Raw genomic sequence first — 15,800 nt, forward strand, 5'->3', positions numbered from 1 at the left:
TGTCTAGTACTTTTTCTCCAGTGTTATTAATTGTTTTAAGTTCCTCACTCTCATTTACCCTTTGGTTCCCCACTATTTCTGGTCTGCTTTTTGTGTCTTCTACTGTGAAGACAGATACAAAATATTTGTTTAACGCATCTGTCATTTCCTGATTCTCCATTATAATTTATCCTGTCTCAGCCTCTAAGGGACCAACGTTTACTTTTGCTGCTCCCTTAGGGCAGATGTTTCAGTAATAGCCGATTCCAATATAAAGGAAATGGCCAAATAAAATTCTCTGAGGTCCATAATGCATTTCGTGTATGAGGTTGGTTATGATGATTTTAACCTCTGAGAAAAAGCAGGAAATATATTTTGCACAAGACCTTTTAAGATCTAGTAAAAAGAAACAGGTTTCTAAGTAGAGTCAAAGGGGGTGAATTCCCATGGGGGTTCTCCCCACTCATCTGCCGTAACTTTGTTCGAAGAGCTATTTACACCATTTTTCTGGAGTTTCCACGGCACTTATGCCGAAGTTATGGCAGACAAGCGGGAAAAACCCCATGGGAATTCACCCCAAAGTCTTACATGGATGGAATCTTACAAAGCAATCCAGCTATGGCAGATTGGCTATAACAAATTTAAAAATATACTTTCTGAAGATTGTAAAGCTGATCATGGAGCGATGTATGTAAGAATGACCAAACAAAAAAAAGCTGGATAGCAGACGGATACCATGTTGGACTGTGGCAGGAAAAATAATGGTTCAAGATGGACTCCTTTTAAAAGGCACTCAGCTTGTGATTCCTAGATCAGTGCGCTCTGAGATGCTGGACAAGATACAAAAATGTAGAGAACGAGCTACACAAAGTAGATGGTGGCCGGGCTTCAACATGCAGCTTTAGCAAAACATCATAAACTGTACTGAGTCTGCAGAAGAGAAAACAAATTTAGCTGAACCTCTGGTTCCTTCTGTTCTGCCAAAGCATTTGTCGTGAACTGACTAACGTGAAGTTCCACAAGGAATATGGGTTTAGTCATCTTACAGATAGCCCTAAATACCCACAGAGCAGTAGGGAAAAAGGTGCAGGGCTATAAATCCTACCTGGTGGAAAACCATCACTTCAGACACAGAATCAAAGCTTCGCCAAATCTGTGTGAAGGTGACCACATCTGGATGATTCGAATACCAGGGAAACACTGCAACAAGAAGTTTCAACACCTCAGCTGTGTGGTATACAAATACCATGTGGCTCTGTAAGAAATACAGACCTCAGATTCCAAAATGAACAGAAGATAAATGCAGAGCATCAACCTAGCAGCCTCGAGGGCTTGGATAACCAGAGCAAAAATGACAAAAGCAATCTGGAGCTAGACCAGATTCTACTTCATTAATCTGAGGAAAGGAAAGATGAAGTTAGTAGCACAAGCTTGAAGAGAATATCCCTCCAAAAATCTGGGCTTATAACTGTAGTTCTGGCAGAGTGAACATTTATTGGAATACTGTTGTTTGAATTGATTCAGGGAAATGCATAAACATCAATTAAACGAGGAGTCTATTATTTGTTAATGATAGAAAATCTAAAATCTATGGCAATGTTTTTAAGAAAGGAGAATGTAGGGTTAGATATGACATTATGTATGTGTAAAGTAAATAGAGGTCAGCAGAGGGATCGTTGAGTGCCTGTGAAGATAGAGAAAGTGGCTATAATCTGATTTGGGGGTATGTGAAGTTGTAATGTTTTTATGGCCTAGCCGGAAGTTAGAAAGCTCCTGGAAAACATGAGAATAAAATTATGTTCTGGAGATCACTTGTGTATAACCAAAACCGTTTCTAGAAGAACCCATAATGCATCTACAGGAACGCCCACATCATGGTCTGTGAATCATGCAATGCAAATTCAGTGACCAGCCATCACAGTCTTCTCTATACTCCGCAGCTAACTGAACAAAACATTTATAGGGATTAAGTGGCAATTTAGATCATTGTGAAGTGTTAAAGTAGCTTTATTTCAAGTGAGTTGTGATTGGCCAATTTTCTGGTGTTAGGAAATTGATGGCAGGAAAACAGCTGTCATTTTGATTAAGGAGTTTTAAAATACCAAAAAAAATCATGTAAGAAGACTTATAATTACCTTAGCATTGAGCTATACCAGCTAAACTCATATTTATCTAAAAAAAATCAATCAGCTAATGTTAAAAACTGACCTTCAAGAAGACTGACCTTTTGGATAAATTTTGCTGGCCTCACATGCAGCCAGGGCATATCAGAAAAACTGGTGACAGCAGAAGCCCTTGCAAAATTTATCCTTGTGTATAGAAGTTGCTTGGGATTTCTCTTCCTCAACTGTTTCTGTACTTATTATATCTTCCCGAGGGGGAGGATACAGGGAGACAGGATTGATGATTTAAGAGTAGTAATTCGTTGAGATTAATTTTGTCTGCTTTTCTCCTGAACACTTAATAGCCCCAGGAATAAACACCAAAAGGAATTTTATAACTTCACACATAAAGTCAGATTCGCATTATTTACATAGCTTTTTTATATCTGTTTGTAAGACAAAACTGGAATTATATAATTAAGTTGTATTACGATCTTACATTATTCAGACTATAATACATGAGCTCACTCAGTAACATTGCCTGCCTCTGCCCTACTTCAACCCATCTACTGCTAAAACCCTCATCCGTGCCTTTGCCACGTCCACACTTCACTATTCCAATGCTCTCCTAACACTATCCTCTGTAAACTTCAGCTCATCCAAAACTCTGCTGCTTGTATCCTATCCAACATCAAGTCCCCCTCACCCATCATCCCTGTTTTGCTGACCTCTATTTGCACCTGATCCCCCAATGCCTCAGCTTTAAAGTCTCATTCTTTTGTTTAAATCCCCCTCGTGGCCCCATCCATTCCTATTTCTCTAACCTCCTCCAGCCCTGTGACCACCCCATCGAACTCTCAATTCCTCTGGCACTGGCAGAGGTCCTCCCTCCTTTCACCTCACCATTGACTGATGTGCCTTCAGCTGCCTAGGCCCTACACTCTGGTGTTCCCTCCCTAAAGCCATCTGCCTTTCTACCTCCCTCTGCTTTTTTAAGACCCTCCTTAAAACCCATCTCTTTGATAAAGCTTGTAATATCTCTTTTTTTGGTTTGGCATCCATTTTGTTGATTACGCCACTTTGAAGCATTTTGGGATTTTTTCTACATTAAATAATCTTTATAAATAAATGTTGTTGTTAAAGATGGTATCCTTGTCTATTGCCTGGGAATACTAAGCTGCTTATAATTTATTACGGTTTTCTTCCATCTTCAATTAAATGTTTCTATTACATTTACAAACAGACATTAATAGATTAAGTGAGTCGGCAAAACTGTGGCAGATGGATTTCAATGCAGGTAAGTGTAAGGTCATCCATTTTGGACCATAAAAGGATAGATCAGAGTATTTTTTTAAATGGTGAAAAGCTAGGAACAATGGAGTTCCAAAGAGATTTAGGGGTCCTTGTACACAGATCACTAAAATGTAGTGGTCAGGTACAAAAAATAACCAAAAAAGCTAATGGAATGTTAGCCTTTATTACTAGAGGGCTAGAATATAAAGGGGAAGAGGTTTTGGTACAGCTATACAAAGCCCTGATTAGACCACATCGGGAGCACTGTGTACAGTTCTGGGCACCGCACCTTAGAGAGGATACGCCTTGAAAGGAGTGCAGCGCATATTCACCAGAATGTTGCCAGGACTCCGAGGGTTAGATTATGAGGAGAGATTACATAAACTAGGCTTGTATTCCCTGGAATATAGAAGGTGATTTGATTGAGCTTTTTAGGATTTTGAAAGGAATTGATAGGATAGGTAGAGAGAAACTTTTTCCACTAGTGGGGGAATCTAGGACAAGGGGACATAACCCTAAAATCAGAGCCAGGTCATGCAGGAGAGAAGTTAGGAAACACTTCTTCACGTAAAGGGTGATAGGAGTGTGGAACTCTCTCCCACAAAAAGCAGTAGATGCTAGCTCAATTAATAATTTTAAATCTGAGATCGATATATTTTTGCTAGCCAAGGATATTAAGGGATATGGAGCCAAGAAGGGTGGATGGAGTTATGATACAGATCAGCCATGATCTAACTGAATGGTGGAACAGGCTCGAGGAGCTGACTGGCCTACTCCTGTTCCTACGTTCCTATTGCTTGGGGCTCCTTCCCAGTATTCCTCTACCTCGCATTGGTTCCAATGAGCTTTCAGCCTGCAAATGTTTTCATCCTATTCCTTTGGTATATATTTTCCCTTACCATTGAGTTTAGCATCTGGCACTGGCAGAGGTCTGCCCGGGAGCATGTCATCTGCCTGCCTTGTTATATTGGGAGGCCTAAAGAATAGAAGAAAAGTAAAATCACTTTAAATGGGGACTTTAGTGTAGAGTTAAGTACAAGAAATGGCATGTGCTTTATTGCATGCAATTAGTTCCATTATGTTCCCTTTATTAGCTGCCTTTCTTGGAAGTGCAAGTATGGATATTGGAAGAGCTTTCAGACAGAGTTTGGAAAGAGGTTATCACTTCTATCAAACTGGGTAATATCTGGAAAAATACTAAACTATTACTAAAAACAGAAATCAGGATGTGCAACAGCTGTGTCTTATCCTCCTGGCAACATGCTCTGAAACCTGGCCAATAAGAAAAACCACAGAGAAGAAACTTGACACTTGAACATCAAATGTCTTCACAAGATACTTATGATCAGTTGGACCAATAAAGTAATGAACTAGATAAAGAACAAAGCAACCCCCAAGGAGCCAACTTGCAAAACAAAAGCATTTAATTCACATGCTCAGGATGAAAAACTGCAGACTAGTGCAATAAGAGCAGTAGTCTTCAGCCCCACTTACTCTCTGGAAGTCCCTCCTCATTGCTACCTGTCTCCCAACTTTCAAAAGCTTCCTCAAAACCAATATCTCTGTCCCTGCTTCAGTCATCTCCGCTAACTCTTCTGTTACTGCACAACATTCATTTCTCCTATGTGAAGTGCCTTGGGATATTTACTATTTTAATGGTGCCATATAAATGCAAATTATTATTGTCAAACACTAAAATAGCAGCCAAATGAAAAAGGGAAGCATGGAAGGCCAAGATTAACCTGCCAACCCATTGCAGAGAAGGATGATCCAGAAGATGATATCGCCTGGGGAAAGGTGCAGCAGCTAATCAAAAACAAGGTGGAGTAGAAGAGACTGGTACTGGCACTATTCATCTACAGGACCCAGAGACAGACTTTATTACACAGACCTTATTAGTTAACTTAATTTTTATATTTATAGGACTCTCTCATGGAACTTTGCATATGTTAATTTTATTTTGCATGCATTGGAGTGATGTAAGTTAAAGGAATTCCCTTGTGATGCATTCATTTCCACAGCATGAATGGCAATGGGATCACTATGTTTACAGTGTTGTGTAGAGGTTCTTCTTTTCAATCCTTAATGAGTGGCTATGATGAATCATTATAACTTGCATCACTCCATCATATTTGCTCCAATGAAGTAGTTGTGCTCAAGACTCCCTAGAGAAATTACATAGGGACAATTATATGCCCGATCTATCCCGCTCCCACCCCGCCCACACACAAACAAACAATCCATTTTCACTTAACAAAGAGACAGGAATAAATCCAGGAAGAGAATAAGGGATGAGCAAGAGAACAAATATCAGAAGGAAATGGAAACAGAGATAGTGAAAGGGAAATAAGATCAAAGAATGAGTAAAGAATCAGTGAAAAGGTGGCAATTAAAATGGATAAAATGTATCACTTAATGGGCTACATTGAAGGTAATAAAATTTTATTGCAACAATTTGAGCACAGTCTTAGAAAAATTAATTTATTAAGATAAAGTATAGTAGAAGTTAGAGGTGAATTTGGATCTCAGCTGGGATCCTCTGAGGAGATGCCGAGTCAATGCTACTTGTCAGAGCTTGGGAAAACTGTTCCAAGACTCAAAACCAGTCACAGCAGAAATGTTAACTTCCCTCTTCACTTCAGAAACTGATGGCTTCCTTTGGCTTTACAGAATTTTCTGTTTTCATTTCAGATTGCCAATATTCAATTTTTGTTTTTACCTTTATCCACCCTAATGTTGAAGTGGCCTCCAATTTAAAAAGATTATAAATTACATTAAAAAAATTCCCAGGCAATCCAAACAAAGCTTTAGGTTGGTTGCAATCATACTGTAGATGATGCAAAGGCAAAGCAGTAAGACTACCTACTGGTGTCTTACACAATTTGCTAAAATGTGAAGTACCATTAATTTGGCAAATTCATACCTAAGATAACTATATATTTTGCATTAATGTAATGCTAGAACTGTTACTCCTCAATCCAAAATGTGTAGTATAACTGGTCAACCGTGTTTGCAAAGCTCATAAAACAATTTTAATATATACTGACAATATTATTTCCAGCATTCAACTGTTGATTCTCATCTGATAAACCTGCAGTGATGTTGTCACAATTGTTAATCCTTCAGCATAGATGTGATCATTCATTAGACTGGCACTGTCTGCCATGAGTGTCAATGTCACCAAAATCAAAACTGAATTAGATAACTCAGACAGTGACTAGGTGGTGCAATGCATTAGCATGGTCTCCTTTTAGACCTGGAATTTGAGTTCAGCCCAAACTGGTGGCCAGAGGGTTGCTGGAGCATGGAATGCATTGAGGTAGAGACCATTGCATCGTTTAAGGGAAAAGTGTATGAATGTTTGAAGCAAAGAAAGGTACAGGGTTACAGGGAGAGAACAAGGCATTAGTTTTGGATTGTTCTAGCAAAGATCTGGCACAGTTATGATGGGCAGAATGGCCTCCTTCTGTGCTGCAAATTTCTGTGGTTCTATGAGATGAATGTTTCCTTTCCCTGCTGTCCTACATAAAATGAATTTAGCAACTCAACCAGTTCCCAGTGAGCAAGAATCTAAAGTACAAAGCTGGCACTAAATGGAAATTTGTATCTTCAATAATTACTAAATGCAGCAATCCTAGGCTTTATCATATTCTTTATATTTGCCTTATTTTATAAAGCAACTTAAGAATCTATTTATTTCTACATTAGATTGGAAGAGACAGCAACTTTTCTCTCCTGTGCCTAGTAAAGAGCTATTAATATTTTGTTTATTGTTCTTTTTTTATTGTCGGTATGGGAGTGCTTTATCTTAGTCTGTGGTATACGGACACCAATGAGCATACATTTTTAAAAAAATCTCCCGTTCTCTCCCTTCCTTTGCTGAATATGGTAACTCACTATGGGGTATGAGGCCACAGATATTGCAGCCATCCTGCACCTCACCCGTGATTTTTCTGTACATGTAAGTCTAGGCAGTAAGAGTTGTCATTTTACTTCAGCAGAGGGGTGGTATCATAGCCAAGTTCAATTCTGTTCTCATCTGACATGCACTTTCCAGCAGAATCACTGGTAAATGACAGGAGAGGGCACTCTGGCTAATTCCACCTCCCCATAGTCTTTTTCATGGCAGTACTGAGTTGGCACAGTACTTCAAGTACTAAATAAAAGATGTAATAATGATGCTGCACTGCAAATGTGTCTGCACCTTGTATTTCCTGTAAGAATGTTGTGGAAAGGAAAACAAGTTCTCTTCATTCTGTATTCTGAAGCCTACCTGCCTTGCAGAGAAAAGCAGTAAGTTTTCAAAAGATAGCCTACTTACTGTGGTACTTTTATGAACACCTGAAAACATCTTCTGATTTTGCTCCCAGGTTAGCATGACCCAGGAGGCTGTGTTGACCTGATCCACTACCTCCTTCCAGGCAACTCGTGCAGCTACTTTGCTGAACAAAAAAAAAAATCACAACCTTGCTTTGCTGCCAAACTTCATCATTAAAACAGATAATTTTCCACGTCACTTCTTGCAGCCATTATTCCAGAAAGCAAATGTTGGCTTGGTCTGTAAAGGTGAGCTTCATTCCTTTAAATGCAGCTGACTGGCCAGATGTTTCAACTGGCAGTCAGTCAGCTTGCAGACCTGTGCACATTTTACACACACAGGGATTTGTAGGCTAATACAGCAGGCCTTGCATCTCAAAATTTGGTGCAACTCAGCCCCTGTGCTACCACCATGGATGTGCTTATGCCACAGATGTGTGGAGCAGTAATTTGTCTTAATAACTTCAGTTTCTCCAGAACTGGTCAAAATTATTATTTTTCTAATAGCATTTTCCCCAATAAAAAGTAGAGATTTGAATCATGGTTAGTATACTGAACTGCTTTACCACTAGCATCATTCTGCGATCACATGCTGGTGCTTTAGTGCTGGATGTGTAACCCAGGATACATATTTCTGAATCCATATTGAGTTTATCTTTCTGGCAAGTGAGATGGTATCCATCACTGCTAAGATAGTAATTTTAGCACCCGAATTGCTAAGTGAATTTATCCGGCGAGTAGCTGAGCCACAGACACCATGATCTGCCCAGGTTGATCCCTGTCCTGTGCCAAATTAGTTAATCTCAGCTGAGGTAACTGTGGGGGCAGCGCTGTGTTAGGGAAGTTAAGAAAAAAAAGTCAGAGAATTTCTGTACCTAATCTCTATCCAGCAACCCGTTCCAAGAGAACATTTGTAGCTCTTGGGTGAGACAAGATTGGACTTGGCTGTGCTATCCCTCTCCCATGATTGTGAATGTGAAACTATTCAGTCATCAATAACAGCATCTGGGTAAGATAACAGAAAACATGAAATCATACCTCAAAACTAGGATTCAACAGCTTTTAGGCATAAAGAAAACTGACGTAAAACTTAAGTGAATTCTGAAGTTCATACTTGTTAATGGGACCATTGTGTGTGTGTGTCTGCGTGTGAGGGGCGGGGACAGCTGTTGGGCATCAATTTATTCAAAAAGTGGTCCGAATAGGTTTTATTCAAAGTGAGCAATCTGAAAGTTGAGATTATTTAACTTAATTATTAACAAACTTTTTCACTGATATTGCAAACAGATGTATTGGTGCAACAACTTGTGGTGCCACTGAATGGCAGAATAGGGTCTTATGTTGAAGATTTCCAACATAATAAACTCTTGATCTCAGTTATGCCAGCAGGCAGTTCCTCATCAAGAAGGGACAGCCAGTAGGTGAGTCAGCTGGGGTCAATCCTATGCACACGATAGTGTTCACTGTTATGTTATTTGAGATGATGACAGACCTAGTTGTCAGGGGTGAGACAGTGGATGATGGGGGGTAACTTTCAACTTTTGCAGGGGCGGAAAACTGGCAGTATCGGATTGGCCACCTGTTGTACACCCAGCCCAAATGTCCCTTTCCATTGTGCCTCCAAAGTTGAAAGTTACTCCCTCTATCTGTCTGGATTTCAAGAAGGCATTTGACACTGTCCCACATAATAGGCTACAACATAAGGTCCAAGCCAGTAGGATAGATGGGAATGTATTAAAATGGATTGGCAAATGATTAGTTGGTAGACAACATTGAATAGTAATGCATGGGCAGGTACCTGGTTGGCTGCCAGTCAGTTACCAGTAGACTGCCACAAGGTTCACTGCTGGGGCCATTACTGTTTATAATTTTTATAAATGCTGTACAGGAAGGAATAGTGTCCAAGTGTGCAAATACCAAATTTGGAGCAGTGGCAAATCATAAATATCAATGTGGACAAATTGAGAAGGATCTTCGACAAGCTCAAATCGGTGGGCGGAGAAATGGCAGATGCAATTTAAAACAGGGAAATGTACAGTTATCAGATTTGACAGAGGAAAGATTGATGTAGGTTATGTGCTAAATGTGAAAGTAATTGAGGTATCAAAGCAGGAGATCTTGGGATTTTAATGGATAGGTCATCAGCACAATGTTTCCAGGCTGTGAAAAGAGCAAACAGAATGCTGGGATGCATATAGCAAGGATATAATATATAAAACCAGAGAGGTCATTTAAAAACTATATTTGCCCTGGTGAGACCATATAGAATCAGAGAAAACATACGGCACAGAAGGAGGCCATTTAGCCCATCGTGTCTGCGCCGGCCGAGAAAGAGCCACCCAGCCTAATGCCACTTTCCAGCACTTGGTCCGTAGCCTTGAAGGTCACGGCACTTCAGGTGTACATCTGGAGTACTGCATGCAGTTTTAGTCTCCCCATTTCAAAAAGGATATTCAGTTATTGGAGTGGGGACAGAGAAGGGCTACATGTTTGATCCCAGAACTTAACGGAATATATAAGGAACGTTTGATTACTCTGGATCTTTTCTCTCTTGAAAACAGAAGACTGAGATGGGGTATGAAAGAAGCATTTAAAATTATGAAAGATTTGGGCAAATTGGATCCAAGTAAGCGTTTCTGCCATGTACATAATTTAAACACAAGGGATCATATTAACAAATTATGGGCAACAAAAGAAAACAGAAAATGCAGGAAGAAATTTTTACAAAAGGGTGGTACGTAGGAGGAACAGATTACCCGCACGAGTGATGGAACAAATAACTTTAATGGGTTTCAAGAAGGAACTAGACAGGTTCGTCAACAAATGGGATTCAGGATTATTAGAAATGTACCATTCTTTCTTTCATCTCTCAGCACTGGGAGAACTACATTGGTCTGACTTAACAATTCAACTTAAATACCCCTAAAACAATTGCTGGGACTCCTTGAATTTAAACTGATAACTCAATTCAAAAAAGAGCTGTCAGTCATATACGTGACAACCAACATTGTTGATATTTGAATTATCTAGCTTAGTTTTTCTCTTAATCCTATAAGCTTGGAGTTCAGAAGGTTGAGGGGTAATCTAATTGAAGTGTTTAAATTGATGAAGGGAGTAGATAGGGTAGCAACAAAGAATATATTTCTTCTGGTGGGAGAATTCAGAACATGGGGGCATACTCTTAAAATTAGAGCTAGACCATTCAGGAGTAAAATCAGGAAGTTCTTTTTCACACAAAGGGAAGTGGAAATCTGGAACTCTCTCCCCCAAAAAGGCTGCGAAGGCTGGGTCAAATGAAATTTTCAAGACTGAGATTGAAAGATTTTTATTAGGGAAGGGTATCAAGGGATGTGGAACAAAGCCAGGTTTTTTTTAATTCATTCATGGGATGTGGGCGTCGCTGGCGAGGCCAGCATTTATTGCCCATCCCATGTTGCCCTTGAGAAGGTGGTGGTGAGCCGCCTTCTTGAACCGCTGCAGTCCGTGTGGTGAAGGTTCTCCCACAATGCTGTTAGCAAGGGAGTTCCAGGATTTTGACCCAGCGATGATGAAGGAGCGGCGATATATTTCCAAGTCGGGACGGTGTGTGACTTGGAGGGGAATGTGCAGGTGGTGTTGTTCCCATGTGTCTGCTGCTCTTGTCCTTCTAGGTGGTAGAGGTCGCGGGTGCTGTTGAAGAAGCCTGGGCGAGTTGCTGCAGTGCATCCTGTGGATGGTACACACTACAGCCACAGTGTGCCGGTGGTGAAGGGAATGAATGTTTAGGGTGGTGGATGGGGTGTCAATCAAGCGGGCTGCTTTGTCCTGGATGGTGTCGAGCTTCTTGAGTGTTGTTGGAGCTGCACTCATCCAGGCAAGTGGAGAGTATTCCATCACACTCCTGACTTGTGCCTTGTAGATGGTGGAAAGGCTTTGGGGAGTCAGGAGGTGAGTCACTCACCGCAGAATACCCAGCCTCTGACCTGCTCTTGTAGCCACAGTATTTATATGGCTGGTCCAGTTAAGTTTCTGTTCAATGGTGACCCCCAGGATGTTGATGGTGGGGGATTTGGCGATGGTAATGCCTTTGAATGTCAAGGGGAGGTGGTTAGACACTCTCTTGTTGGAGATGGTTATTGCCTGGCACTTATCTGGCGCGAATGTTACTTGCCACTTATGAGCCCAAGACTGGATGTTGTCCAGGTCTTGCTGCATGTGGGCATCGACTGCTTCATTATCTGAGGGGTTGCAAATGGAACTGAACACTGTGCAATCATCAGCAAACATCCCCATTTCTGGCCTTATGAAGGAGGGAAGGTCATTGATGAAGCAGCTGAAGATGGTTGGGCCTAGGACACTGCCCCGAGGAACACCTGCAGCAATGTCCTGGGGCTGAGATGATTGGCCTCCAACAACCACTACCATCTTCCTTTGTGCTAGGTATGACTCCAGCCACTGGAGAGTTTTCCCCCTGATTCCCATTGACTTCAATTTTACGAGGGCTCCTTGGTGCCACATTTGGGCAAATGCTGTCTTGATGTCAAGGGCAGTCACTCTCAACTCACCTCAGGTAAATGTAGTTGAGGTACTGTGCATCTATGATCTAATGGGATCTAATAGTCAGGAGTGTGATGGAATACTCTCCATTTGCCTGGATGAGTGCAGCTCCAACAACTCTCAAGAAGCTCGACACCATCCAAGATAAAGCAGCCCGCTTGATTAGCACTCCATCCACCACCCTAAACATTCATTCCCTTCACCACCGGCGCACTGTGGCTGCAGTGTGTACCATCTACAGGATGCACTGCAGCATTTCGCTAAGGCTTCTTTGACAGCACCTCCCAAACCCACGACCTCTACCACCTAGAAAGACAAGGGCAGCAGGCGCATGGGAACACCACCACCTGCACATTCCCCTCCAAGTCACACAACATCCTGACTTGGAAATATATCACTGTTCCTTCATCATCGCTGGGTCAAAATCTTAGAACTCCCTAACAGCACTGTGGGAGTATCTTCACCACACGGACTGCAGCGGTTCAAGGTGGCTCACTACCACCTTCTCAAGGGCAATTAGGGATGGGCAATAAATGCCAGCCTTGCCAGCAACGCCCACATCCCATGAATGAATAAAAAAAAATGGTGGAACAGGCTCGAGGTGCTGAATGGCCTACTCCTTTTCCCTGGAAACAACTAAACAAACCGTGCATCATTTGCATCTATTTAGATTGGGATGGAATTTAGTTGTACTTTACTTTTTAAACTCCCTACATATTGTGACTGGATTTACAGATCCAGCCACTGAGTCAAAACTAGACAAAAATAAGTCATTTTTGTCACACTCAGTGATAACCAGAGGTCTGGTTATTGGATCAATAAAGCATGCTGCAAGGAGAGAGCTAACATAGCTCTATACTGCACCTTTCAGAAGCTGGATTGAGATTTTCTTTGTTGTGCATTAATGCCAAGGTACATATATTGCATGTGCAAGCCTTCATCAATTTCATTAAGACAAATGTCCACTATGTAGTTTTGCATTGTTTTTGTTTTTCACTGATGCCGATGTAACTGCTTTCAGTACTAAGTAAATCAGCTTCCTCTTCCCCTTATTTTTCCACTCTTCCCCTCTGAAGACATAAGGGTAGATTTTAACTTTCGGATGACCGTCCGGCAGAGCAGCCAGCTACCCGCCTGTGCCGGAATCGAAGAGACCAAAGCCATTTCAAGGCCTGAGCCTCATTTAAATGGAGCTGACAAGCGGCCCACCCAAACAGGCGTCCCGATGCAGCTCGCTGGATTTGGGCCGACGCAACATTGGGTGGCCCAGAGGCCATCCAGCCAGCAGCAAGGTAAGTCCAGGGAGTGGGGTTGGGGGGTGGGGGGTATTGGAACAGCTGTCTAGGTTATTTTTGGGGACCTGGAGAAGCACTCCCCACAAAAATAATTTCAAACTCACCATTTTTGGACCTCATCGACTGTACCATCAGTAAAACTGGTCGGAACTTGCACGGCGCACGCTCCACTCAGTTCTGTCCTAAAATGGCAATCAGGGTCCTATGTACATCGTAGGACCTCGATTTGCATAGTAAAAGGGCCTACCACCTGAAATAGATGGGCCTTCTGGCTGTCCAGTGGTAAACTCCTTAAAAATGGTGGGGGCCAGAGCACAGCGTTAATGGGGCGGTAAGTCGATCAACCTCATTTTGAGGTCGTTAATGACGATTTGGCTAAGTTAAAAATCAGCCCCATTGACTCCCTCAAAGTCAGTGTTCAGCAGACTATGGTCGCCATCTGGCATCTCATCCAAATAGAGATTTTTCATGTCAGCCTTGACAATAAGCATTGGCTGCATCCCGCTGAGCCTAACTGTGCCATCACAAGTAGCCCACATACGAGAACTTTTCAGCAGGGTCACGGGGTAGCGTTGAGGTGGGATAAATGGCTAATTTTTCCTTCCTTAACAGGAGGGCATTGATGGCAATTGTAACGTTCCTACTTTAGCTTTGATTAAGATCTGCTAACTCATGACAGGCCAGGGATCGAACCTACTTTTTAAACTTAAAAGTTTTTAATTTAAAAAGATGTATTTCATGAAGACAATTAATATAAATCCAAAAAGGAAAGCAGTTAAACATTTGAACTGTTAACAGTTAAGATATAAAAATGTTTGGAAAATTCTTTAAAGAGGAAGATCATACATAATGCTGGAGTTGCAGTACATTTTCTGAACAGTATTTAAGAGTACAGTGACAACATTGTTGTGTATATTTTCCTTTCCATAACTGCAGCACTCCCATTGCCACCGCAGGAGAGATAAGTTAACGCAGCACAGCTGGAGATCAAACCCAAGTACTTCTAGGAATGATAGGTCATTTGGCCCATCAAGCCTTCTCCACCAGGATCCGCGCCAGTCTGTATGACAACCAGTTGAGTCATTTTAAACTTGTAGATTTTTAAAAACTCAGGCAGCCTGCTGTACCATTATTCTGTTTCCTTTTTTCCCCCCATTTTTGCCCCTCTCCTGTAGGCAACAAATCCCTGCTGGGGCCCTCCATCAAGATTTTAGTCTGTTCAGGGGTGCTGTGGGAATTTCAGAACCCACACCACAGTTAAGTTCAGCTAACTTAGTACAGATTAGGGACCAAACTGAAAACTTCCTGAGCTGCAAAGCTTAGCTATTCAATGGATAAATATGGAAACCTCACTATTTTGTTTCAACCAACTGCAGAAAAAAGTGCTCCATCTAATTAGCTTTCTCAATTGGTGGGAAACCAACAGCAGCTAGATCCATATGTCACATACCTATACACTTGGAAACCAAAGTTATTGTAAATACCTAACTTATGGAGGAGGATCTATTTTATAAACTTTTGGAGTATGGATAAGAAGGGTGACAATTTGAGCTATGCATTGGGATTCATTGCATTGGGGTTCATAGAAGAATCATAGAATGATAACAGCACTGAAGGAGGCCATTCGGCCTATTATGCATGTGCCGGCTCTTTGAAAGAGCTATCCAATTAATCCCACTCCCCTGCTCTTTCCCTATAGCCCTGCAAATTTTTCCCCTTGTAATATTTCCTCCATTACAACAGTGACTACACTTCAAAAGTACCTCATTGGCTGTAAAACACTTTGGGATGTCCTGAGGCCGTGAAAGGCACAATATAAATGCAAGACTTTCTTTTTTTATTTGCAATTTAGCTTGCGATTTATGACTACATACATTATGCACACTTCAAAGTTGAATCCTAACCTAAAGTACAAATAAAGTTGCAAACCTTCCCTCATAGGGAGTATTGCTGGAGCACAGTACGTCTCAGATATTCACATAAACTAAAACAATTCCTTTGTTAAAATTATTGTTATTACTAAATAATTTTAACAATTTTTTCCCCCGTGTAATGGAATAGTAGTAACATGATGGTGCATTCCATCAAAGCTCCAACTTATATCTTCTTCTATTTGAACCCTGCAAAGAATGGAATATAATGGTTGAAGGGAAAATAAAAATAAAGAAAACAAATTAAAAATACTTTGTTTTAGAACCACTGGTGCTGCCTTTACAAAACTGTCAATGTAGAATCAAAGTCTAAAGAGAGCAATGTACTGAAATGAACAAATTAAATA

This window comes from Heptranchias perlo, chromosome 5 (genome assembly GCF_035084215.1).
Source record: "Heptranchias perlo isolate sHepPer1 chromosome 5, sHepPer1.hap1, whole genome shotgun sequence".
NCBI lineage: Eukaryota > Metazoa > Chordata > Chondrichthyes > Hexanchiformes > Hexanchidae > Heptranchias > Heptranchias perlo.